Source organism: Cryptomeria japonica, chromosome 5 (genome assembly GCF_030272615.1).
Source record: "Cryptomeria japonica chromosome 5, Sugi_1.0, whole genome shotgun sequence".
Taxonomy (NCBI): Eukaryota; Viridiplantae; Streptophyta; class Pinopsida; order Cupressales; family Cupressaceae; genus Cryptomeria; species Cryptomeria japonica.
The window spans coordinates 750,005,638-750,017,511 of record NC_081409.1 but is presented as its reverse complement, the minus strand read 5'-3'; positions in this window follow the sequence as shown (position 1 = coordinate 750,017,511).

Here is an 11,874-nt window from a genome sequence, read left to right as displayed (position 1 = left end):
TTTGTGTTTATGTGTTGTCATGTGGGACATGACATCATGGAGGTTCCTTTATCTCTTTCTTTTTTTGGTTGTGGAGAACATGGGAGAGCATTGGAGATTTTTCATGAGAGTTGCACTTGTAAGTTATTGGTTTAGAGGTATTAATATTGTTGTGGATGTTCCTTGATAAGTTGAATGGTTATGGTTACACTTTCTTTGTGATGTTGTTAGGGAATTCATGTCAAATTTGACATTACCTATGCAAAGGAAGTTTCTAGTTGTACATAAGTGATAGATATTGCACTTGGAGCTTATGATTACATGTTACACGTTATATATGTTGATGATATTTGCAACAACAATGGAGGAAAACTAAGAGGGGGTAGGTGAATCAGTTTTCATTGGAAACACAAAATTAACCTTAATTACAAAACTGATCAATTGCAGTAATAAGAAAGATATGCACAATAACACCACAACACATAACACCAAGATTTTGACGTGGAAAACCTAGTTAAGAGAAAAACTATAGTTGGACCCTAACCACATTGAAATGATACTTTGTAGTAGTATGCGAAATAGTTACAATGGGAACCCACTTGCATTCAGGCTCACTACCTAGAGCTCACTTCTCAAGATACAATAACCTGAAAGGATACAACCCTCACGAAGGTTAACTACCTTACAAGGAAGTCTCACCGACTTACAAACTATTTGGACAACAATCCTGAATCAAATGAACTGAAGAGATAGCATCTGTAAATGGTTGATAAGAGTTTTGATTAAGCACATATGCTTGCTCTACAACACCTCAATCTCTACTCAAACACATCACTGGGTGAACTCACAATACTGGTTCCCACTTTTTGGTACATCCTGATTTTTGCTGAAATCATAAATTTTTTAAAAAATATAATGATTTAAGCTTTAAGAGGTCCCATTTGAAGTAATTAATTGAAAATAGTTAGATAATAGGGTCTTAGATCAAAATTTCTTAGATAGAACATCTCTACTTCTAAATCATACTTGCAATGGAGACTCCTTTACATCTATTAAATGCTGATAAAAAAGCTAATTTTATGTTAACTTTTGGGGAGACAAATGAATTCATTTAGAAGCTTTTTTTTTAAAGTATTTAGTCTTTATTATAATATTTCCAAATAGTATAATTTTAAAAATATTTAATTTCATTAATGTATTTTTGTTTTATTACTTATGAATGTAGGTTTTTCACCAAACATGAACTTCTTTGTTCAATGAATTGGACAAAATAGTAAACTAATTCAAAAAAATTTGAAAAATATCTATGCCCTAGGTATTGATGTCTACTTTCTAACAATAAAAATAAAATTGAATTTTGATATATATAGAACAAGTTATGTGTTCAAATGTATACCTATATCTAAATTATAATTAGTCCGACTTCAAAACTAAATAAAATAAAAAATATTCAACATATCACTATCTAACCAACTGCATGCCCTGGGTATTGATGTACAAACCAAAATTCAAAATAACTAAGTTTTTATCATTTATAGTAAAGACGTTACGCATTTTAGGATACATATCACTCTTAAAAAAAACTATTTGCTGTAAAAAATTACTTTTTGAGGGAGATGGAAAATCAATAAAATTTTATTCAAAAAAAATTGAAAAAAAATAATATTTAGAATCTACAAACAACATGTTACAAATTACTAGCTTATATCATCTTCGAATTCTTAATGGTTTAAAAGTTATAGGTGTTAGGAAGTGAAGGATTTTTTCAAAATGTTTATCTAAGTGTCAAAGTTGGTCAAAAAGTGCGAACAAATATTGTGATTTCACCCCACCGAAAGATAGATTATCTATTCTTGCATAAGCAACCTCTTCTAATAATGCAGACCTTCATCGATACCAAAAATACATGAATAATGCATCTATATATATCGATCATCAACCTGGACACTAGGTCGGTTCAACCCAAAAAGACTTAATTACAAAAACTCAACACCTGATACAAAGATCTGCCACTGGATTAATATTATGACATAGATTACATAACATGGACCCAAATCAAATGCCCAAACATGCAACATCACCAAAATCATCTCCACAAACAACCGCAACATGCTACACCTCAAAATAGGTCTCACATAACATGAAGAACACCACTGCATAAAGAGAACACCAAAAAAACACACAACAATCAATGCATATAATCAAAATAAATAGGACATAATTAGGAAACACCAGCAAGCATGTTAGAATCATCTGTAACAGTCGCACCAATACCAATTATGAAATCATCATCTATCAACATCTGCAACATAGGAACACACAAATAGCAACAACTATCATGAAGAAAGATAACTTCTAGAGCACTAAATCATGAACCATATGAAATGAAGATACACATGATTATCCCAAACAATATCCCAAAACAATATCTCACAATTTGATATCACTGGAATATACATGAGGAAATACTCAACTCTGTAAGGCACCAATCAAAATAACCAAACTATAAACTGGATCAAATAATATAATCAATCAATCTTTTGGATCACTGAAACCAATCAAAAATGATACATCATGGATACTTCAATACAGAATAATAATCCCAATAAACAAATCTGCAATCACTGGATCAACAAATCACAGGAATATGTTGCCATCAATGACAACAACATATCCTTGTAGCAACAATATCAAATAGATGATATGAGATTCATTGGATATGTATACCTTGGAGGTATAGATAGATAGATGTGTTAGCACTAGCTATGGGTGCTATTTCAGCTATGATTATTGGTTCTGACAGCTACCTTTTCATTTGATACCTTTGGATTGAGTGTTTGTGTTTAGATATTAGTTGATATCTAACTTATCATTCATTTCAATAGATTGTCTAGCTTTCTATTTGAATGGCCTTTTCTTTGTCTAGTGGTAGTGGCATGGTGGAGGGTGAGAGCATTCATGAATGAGATGGTGGTCACTTTATTTCTTGCTGCAGACATATCTTATGGATCACTTTGATTCCATGATAGCATATGTTCTAGAAAGATTGTTTCCCTATTCATGTTGTGGTCACTTATTGCCCCTTATGCAACATATACAACAAGTGGGAAAATTTTGGGTAAATAGGTGTTGCACACCTTGCACAATAATGTTTTTAATTGTAATATTTATTTATTATCTGAGTTTCTCACATGTGGATATATAATGTAATATTTACTTATTTGATGTTGCACATGGGAGTGTAACATATAGAGATTCCTTAGGAATATTCTTGGGATTACTTGATGAGTTGTATTGTAACGTTGCCCAATATATTATATTATATTTCTTTAATATTGGGGAAAGTAATTTAATAAAGTACCCCATGTTAGATGTGGGGTTAGTGGGGTAGTTAGCCCATGGTATTTGCACAAGGTCTTGTAGAACATGGTTTTGATGTAAAACCACTTGGTATTTTTGTTGGAGCTTGTGTCTATAAATACAACCACAAGGGCAACTATTTGGGTAAGCTAGTTAGCTAGGTTTACCATTTGTGGAGGTTGGAAGCATGGCATGGGATGTGTGGTTACATGCTTGTTTACATGGAGTGCTTGTTGATGGATAAGATTTCGAAAGCTTTCATGGATGTATTGTAATGTTGCATTGTTGAATAATACATCGATGATGGACATTTTTGGAGGCTAGTTTTTCCCTCATGAGGGTTTTCCCAGGGTATATCTTGTGTCATCTTTGATGGGTATGTTGTCTATTTTTTGCATGTGGATTCTACGTGATTATTTTGTTGAAATATCAATTGGGCTATGTGGAAATTATCATAAAGTTGGCTAGAAGTTTTCTTACATATAACAATGAACTAGTTTGTAGGAATGAAACTCATCTAATGAAAACCATCCTCAAGATATAATGTATTGGAGTCTCCAATTTAAAGAGATTTTTTATTGGCATGCATTAATGATATTGAGGGTGTCACCTTCTACTTTGAATGTTTTTAATATTACCACTTCTTGCCAATGCTATACCATGCAAAAGAGCTCGAGATTAAAAAATATTGTTTGTTCCTAGAGGGAATTTAAGAGTCTTAGCACTGATTATATTGTCCAAATAATTCTTTATAACACATCCTCTACCTGAACTACTAGGATTCCCTCTAGTTGAACCATCCAAATTTATTTTAAGCATACCTTAAGGGGGTGGAGACTAAAATTTAGGTTCTGTCTACTTTAAAATTTATTTGTTGGAACAACCTACCATTAAATGGGAGGGATATAAGCTTCCATTCTTTTAGCATCATAGAATCCCAATCAATAAAAGTGGAACCAATATTTTTGTTCTTAATGACATATGCATTAACAACTTCAAAATTTGCTTGCTCAATTTTATAAATGGTTTGACTCACATTTGATGGATGTTATCTAAAAATTATTTTTTTGTACTCCCAACAAATGCTCCATAATAACATAAGAGGCAATACTATCCATAGACTTATAAAAAGAGAGATTCTGTGAAGGTTTGAGAAGCTAAAAATAAGTCCCAAATAATTTTTGGAAGAGGTGCCTACTAATTTAGTTTTTTCTTTATTTTTGACTATCCTTCATGGGCATATAGATAATTAATAAAAAGGTGATGTATGAATTTAAGTTGATCTCCACAAAGGACACATTTGAAAGGTTCAACAATACCCAACTTGGATAGTCTTTCACTTGTTAGCACTCTATGTTTAATAACTAGCCAATAGAATACTCCTACCTTTGGAAGGATCATACTATTCCAACATAAAAAGTAGGTTCATTCATTTTCTAAATCAATACCCTCATCGATTAAAGATAAATAAGCTTGTTTAACTACATATTTTATTATATTTGAAGGAGCCCACAAGAGTTTATCTTGTCTTGCGTAACAAAAAAATAATTCTTGCAGCTAAAATTCATTATCTTTGTAATTAATTTATAATTATTTATGTAGACACAAAATTATTCACATAATCTTTAAATTATTATCAAATTGTTGGCATTAGCTAGAATTAGTATGCATAATATAATGTTCCACAAGTGAAACCAAATTATAACAAAATAGAATTTTTTATCATATATAATGGAAAATGTATAAAATGTACACGATAACCTTTCTTACATAGGCAAGGATGATGAGGTGAGAAGGCTTGAAACAATGACTAACTACCCTCTAAATGTACAACAATTGAGAGCTAACTTTACAAGTGTATGAGAAAGTGTCAAACTAGATGTAGAAGGTGTCTCACAAAGAGGGATAACATGTTTCAATCACATGTGATGTGACAAAACTCTTAAAGGCCCCAAGTGGAGACTTAATCAATATGAATATGACTTTCTATAGGAATAAAAAAGTTAACTAGTTTAATATAGTCAATATTTACATCAACATCTTCTTTAAGTGTAAATTAAGGAGTAGTATATACAATGATGATGACGGGTCACAATTAATGGCCATCTTATGTATTCATTGTTGGCCTAGTTTGTCATTGAGTCAAAAGACCGATCTATCAATGCCCAATATAAATTGTAGAGATATGGATCGCACGAGAGGCGGTTAGTCCCTTGTCATGAATCTTGAGGGGAGCATTGACCATTTTGCCAACAATCTCACCCTCAGCCTTACCCGAGGGGATTCAAACCCATGATGCAATGCTCTGGTACCATTTGTTGGCCTAGTTTGATATTGTGTCAAAATACTGATCTATCAACGCACAATACAAACTGTAGAGATATGGATCGCATGGGAGGTGTGTAATGCCCGCAAAAATACCCTAGATAAATACACCTAATCTAACTACAAATAGAGATAATTTAAAAAAAAATAGCTCATATACTAAAGAATACATACATTTATAACATACATCTTGTGCATATCAAATACACCATCTACTAAATGCATCATTACAAATTACATCTTTTACTAATTACAACAAAGCATGGAACATCACAACACAACTACACAACTGGAATAACACATCATATCATCTTTTCCCCTAGGGTATCTCAACATCACTAGTTTTAAGAGTAACATCCTATAGACTAAGTTCATTTTAGAGCACCAATTCAAATGTTCCTAATCCCCCATCATTACATATCAATTTTATTCATTATTAATCCAAACACATATCCCTTCATAAGATAGTACTAGATCATAATCTAAGATTCACAATGCTTAACAATAGGATTACTAACGTATACAAGTACATGAAGTATAACATCAGTGCTTAACTATTATAGGTGCATGATGCCACCTAAGATACCTATATCATTTCCATCTAATCCATACATAATAGCATCTCTTAACACATACCATACGAAATGTCAACAATGCACTATTACAATTTCCATTATACTTCAATCTCTAAGATCATTAATGATTCTCATTCACAATCTTACAAGAATCATCTCACTTGAAATGAAACCACATATCCAACACTATAAGTTGAACTAGATCATTTCTTAAAGATACATATCATCACATCAACATTACTAATCACATGCTTATACACAAATCATAACAACAATTAATAACCCTTCTTAACACATGATACCACCAAGATTCACACATAAATAATCTAACTCAAACCCATTCCTAATGAATACTTCCACAATATATATCACATGGCATAACATTATCTTAATGCATTCCAAGGTGATAATATTTCAACATCACATTATAGGATATTACGAATCATGAGAGCACATATTTTGTATCCACATTTAGCAGATCATCATGATACAATATTGACCCTAATGGATAGAAATAATCTCCATAACTCATGCACACAATAGAGAATCATTGAATCCATACAAATCCATGAGTACTCATTCATTTCCATATCCCAAGAGTAATTGACACTAAGGATTAACATCCTTCAAATCAAGGCATACAAGATCATTATTATACTCACTGCCACCCACATGATATACACAATAATTGCAATCATTTAATTCCTACTAGTTGGAAATTACATTCATCATGAATATCCATTTACAATAATATTATCCTATATATCTCATTTTGAAATCAATCCTCTACAAGTCTCATTATACATATTCCAAGATATTGGTTACATGGCTTCCTTTATAATTACATCCTCTTGAGCTACATACCATGTGATAACAATCATAATTACATAGATTATGTTCCAAATTACATCCACCTGAATAGATAATAGAAATCCAAGTCCACGCACACAACATCCAAAGAAGAACATCCCAATGGAAGAAGGCATTAAACCACCCAAGCATGTGGAACCAAATAGGATCCACCCCTCGTGCTAAGAGATGACATGGGGTTTTAACACTGACTCAAGACCTAGGATGACACCTAACAACTATGGGGCTCTAGTGAACTCAACATAACAATAATCACATGACAACATAAGGCTGAAATCAACAATAGTCTCTTGGAGAGGCATACAATAAAATCATGGCATATGGACATGGTCACATGTAGGAAGGGAGTGTCATCATATGTTGTACTCATATTGAAGGGAATATGGCCATCCTTACTAGTCACGCATCCTACATGCTAGCTTCAATAAGAAGGTAAATATGCACCAATAGTAGACATTTATTCTATCCTCACAAACAAGAGCAATCTATACTCGTAATAGTCATACAAGCTACCCTCACAAAAAAATGGTGAAAAAAATCCCTTAACAGACATGTGGAGCCATCTCAACCTATTTGAGTACAAGGGAGATTGACTTGCCATCTCATATGGCCCAACCAAATAGAATTGTCTTATTAGGTGAAACCCAAACCCAATCAATTATTACATGTTATCACTGAATTACAAAGAGGAAAACTCCCATTGTGCCTTGGCGGTCTAGGTGCCAAGCAACCTAACTCATGTGACCCCGGTCATCACAAGGAAGCCCATTGCCCCTAATCATATGACAAGCCATAGGGTAACACATAAAATGATATCAGAACAAATGAAAGAATGTTCACAAGAAGGCCTTCAAGAACACATAACATCACTGAGTTGTGTCACACTTTTATAAAGGAAATGGTCAATGTTGATTCAACTTTTTAAATTAAATCAATGGAAAGTGCAATATATGTTTTGAATTTTGAAATGATGTAAACTAGTTAAATTTATATTCTTATGTCTATTTTATGTTTGTAATTTTAACAAAAAATTAAAAAATTATTTGAATGTAGTTTTTTATAAAGTAAACACTATAATTTAAATGCTGAAATTGAAGTTACACAAGCCACCACACTTTATTAAGTAAATTTTACCCTTTTTTCTTGAATTGTTTTTTTTGTATATTGATAACTTGAAACTTACATGCATGGGTATATTTTTAACTATTTTTTATAAATATATATTTTCCAATAAATTTGAAAAGTTGCATGTGCTGAAATATAACTCTTTCTAATTCCCACCACATTTTTTCTTAATTATTTATCCAAATTAGAAATGAATTATATCATCTTGATATAGATTCTTTTCTCTACTCCATCATACTTTTAAAAAAAAAAATTAATTTAATTTTTTTTTTCCTTAACAAGATAATCAACCCTATATTTTAGTGTTGATGACCTACTTTCAATAGAAATAAAATATAAAATATAAAAACTAATTAAAATATTAAAAGATATATATTTTAGAAAATTCACTTATAGATCTATAAAAGGGCACTTTTATATTTCAAAAAAAATAAAAATTTATAAGAGTAGCAGTTGTTGAATTATCGAGTTTTAATTTTTTTGGTAATTACACCTAAAGTAGTATAAAATATAAATTTAGTAAACACTTCAAATTGGAAAATTTTTGGCTCATATATAACTTAGCTATAAGGAATCTATATAGACAATATGTTTGAGTAAAATTATTTTTTAGTTAGAATTACTTAAATTCACTTGTGCTAATAAGTTAGCCTAAAACGTAACAAAGTTTTGTGCTTTTATCCTGCACACAGAGCATACATATGAACCATTACAAGCATATGGCCTTCACCAATTCCTCATAGGAATAGTAACAAAGCAAGAGCATGAAACATAAGCACATCATAATCTACTACAAATCCTCAATAGTGAGGTATACAGCATCCCACTAGAGTCATAGAAGAAATCCTCAAACAACAAGGCAAGAACCTCTTGCTGGAACAACTTTTGCATAAGGAAACTCCTCAACAATAGGGCATGATACCACTTACTAGAGCACAAAATATATCATAAGACATCATATAACATCATAAACCAATTAAAATTTCTCAACATAGACCTCACATGCCTTTGGGAACTCACACAATCCATACTAGCACTTTACAGTACTAAAATTGACCTTTTTGCACCTTCCGGAGCAGTTTAGCTCTCTTGGTATGCACAATGGCATTCCTGGTTTATAGGGTGGTGTTTCTGGGACATTTCTTAGCATTTCTAGTTCATTGCATGGCATGTTTGATCCATTGGGAAGCGTTTTGGGTACAAAGGTCATCTTTCTCAATCTGTAGGTTAGCTCTCCTGGTCAGTTTGTCATCTCTCTGGGTCTGAACAATGGTGTTTCTAGTATACATAGCAGTGTTCCTGGTTAGTATGGTGGCATTTCTAGTTGATCTAGTGGCATTTGTAGTAAAGTCTGCAATATCTCAAGTTTGAAGGATCCAAAGGGTAAAGTAACCGCCCAGATTGACTTAGGAGGCAAGAAGAACCTCAAGGGCATGACTAGGAGGTAGGATGAGCATTAGAAAAGGTATACACATGGTTTATGCATCAAATGCAATTCATAGGAATGAGTTTGTGACTCAATAGATAAGCAACTTGGCCAAAATTGCATTTTGGGAGTCTAGGTAGATGGGAGATAACTCTAGCTCTCAATAGGCCAAATGGACTTAACAAATGAAACTCCAAACACCCAAACACACTTGTAAAATGATTACAATAGACTCAAATATGCCACAGATATTCGGAGGGAGCTTCATGAGCTCTTACATAATCATGGAAGCACTCAAGACATAGAAAAATAGCGCCTATTACAACCAAGAGTTCACAAGGAGTACAATACCCAAATGAAAATTCAATAAAAATAAGAATATTATACAAACACATAGAAAAAGTAAATACATGTATGCATTTATCCACCATTCACTTACACAGATAAAACAACTCAAGAATCTCACTCAAACATAAGGAGCAATCTGTAATTTCCCATTTCATTCATTTAATTCAAAAGGATATAAACTATAATGTCTTTCTTTTCCCCATCCATTCAAAAATCACCAATAGATCATTTTTGTGGGAAGACATGGAGAGGACAAAATTTTAGAAAATCTACAAATGAAAGAATTCCAACTTGGAGATCACAAAGCCAAGGATGAAAACTAAAGAAGAGCTTCCACAATACAAGCTTCCAAAATCCAAATGAAAACCAAGATCCAAGCCAAAATCTTAAAGCTTCAATAAAAAATCCCACCGATTGATAACCCTGCAGACATCCAGAAATTTCAAATAAATAGAAAATACACAACAAACTATGCAAAAATCCCAACCAATCAAAATAATCCAAAAATCAATATTTCTTACCTATTATTTTGAATTCACCCAATCAATTAGGAGGGTAGGTAAAATCAACTTTATTTTATTTTTACACCTCCAATGCATAGTAAAAGAAAAATAACAATGCTATTACTTCTTAAGAGTGTAGAAATAGAAATAGGCTTTATACTTTTATAATTACTAATTAATCAAAATCAACTTAATAACTATATCTAAAATAAATTAAAATAAATCAATCATTAATGAATAAAATCAAAGGATAAAGTTAATTAAATAAAACAATAGTCAATAAATCAACTAAATAAATAACAATCAATTATTTAAATCCAAAATAAAACCAATTAATTAATAAATTCAATAACAATAAATCAAATATCTATTAATTAATTAATAATTATAATTTTATTAAATTATTACTCAACATTAATTAATTAATTAAATAAACATTATCCAACCATAGGATAATTAATCCAATCCATGATAAACCATACAAACATAATTAGTTGAACATATATAGAATGAGATATTGACTCAAGAATAAATGACACTTACACCCAACAAGACTGACAAGGTGAACATACTAGACCATGAGTAGGTGAGGGAAAACAAAGTCATCTCCAACAACCACCATTTGGATTAGGACACACTTAGACCTGTGAGACTGATAAATGCAAAAGAATGTATATATATACAACATCATAGTATCAAGCAAGTGAAAGAGAATCTCAACACCTTATCCTGCTCGCGATGAGTGATAAGGCATCATCCCTTTCACGAAGATAGTCACCTAATACAAACACATATTTTAAAATCATCATCTCGAAGCAAGGTTAGTATCATCATCATATATGATGAAATCATATAAATCACATAAGAGTCTCGAATACATATGAGTCCATCAAGAAATATCATCCATCACATAGATCATCAAAAGTCATCAATATAACACATGTCCATATAGCATAATAAATTTCTTCTGCATAGAAATAAATTCATAACCATCATCATAAGTCTAGATAAGTCTATTGAATCATCAATCAAAATGTAAGTCTAGGAGGGACACTACATATTCCCCCCCTAAGGCTCAACTTACTCTTGGAAGTCACCAAGGGTTAAGTTGAAAACATACACACATCAACACAGAACTTCTTAAACCAAATTACTTCCAACTCAAAGTAAGATAATGATAACAAAAATGTTTTCTTTCTACACTTTAATTATCCAAGTAAATACGTTACATAAGAAATAAAACAAGTCAAAGAAACACTTACTGGTCACAATAAGCATGACAAATCATTGAAATATCTTCATGAGAACTTTATTTAACCACCTTTGAAAGACTAAAAGTGTAATTCTTGTATCTGAGTTAACA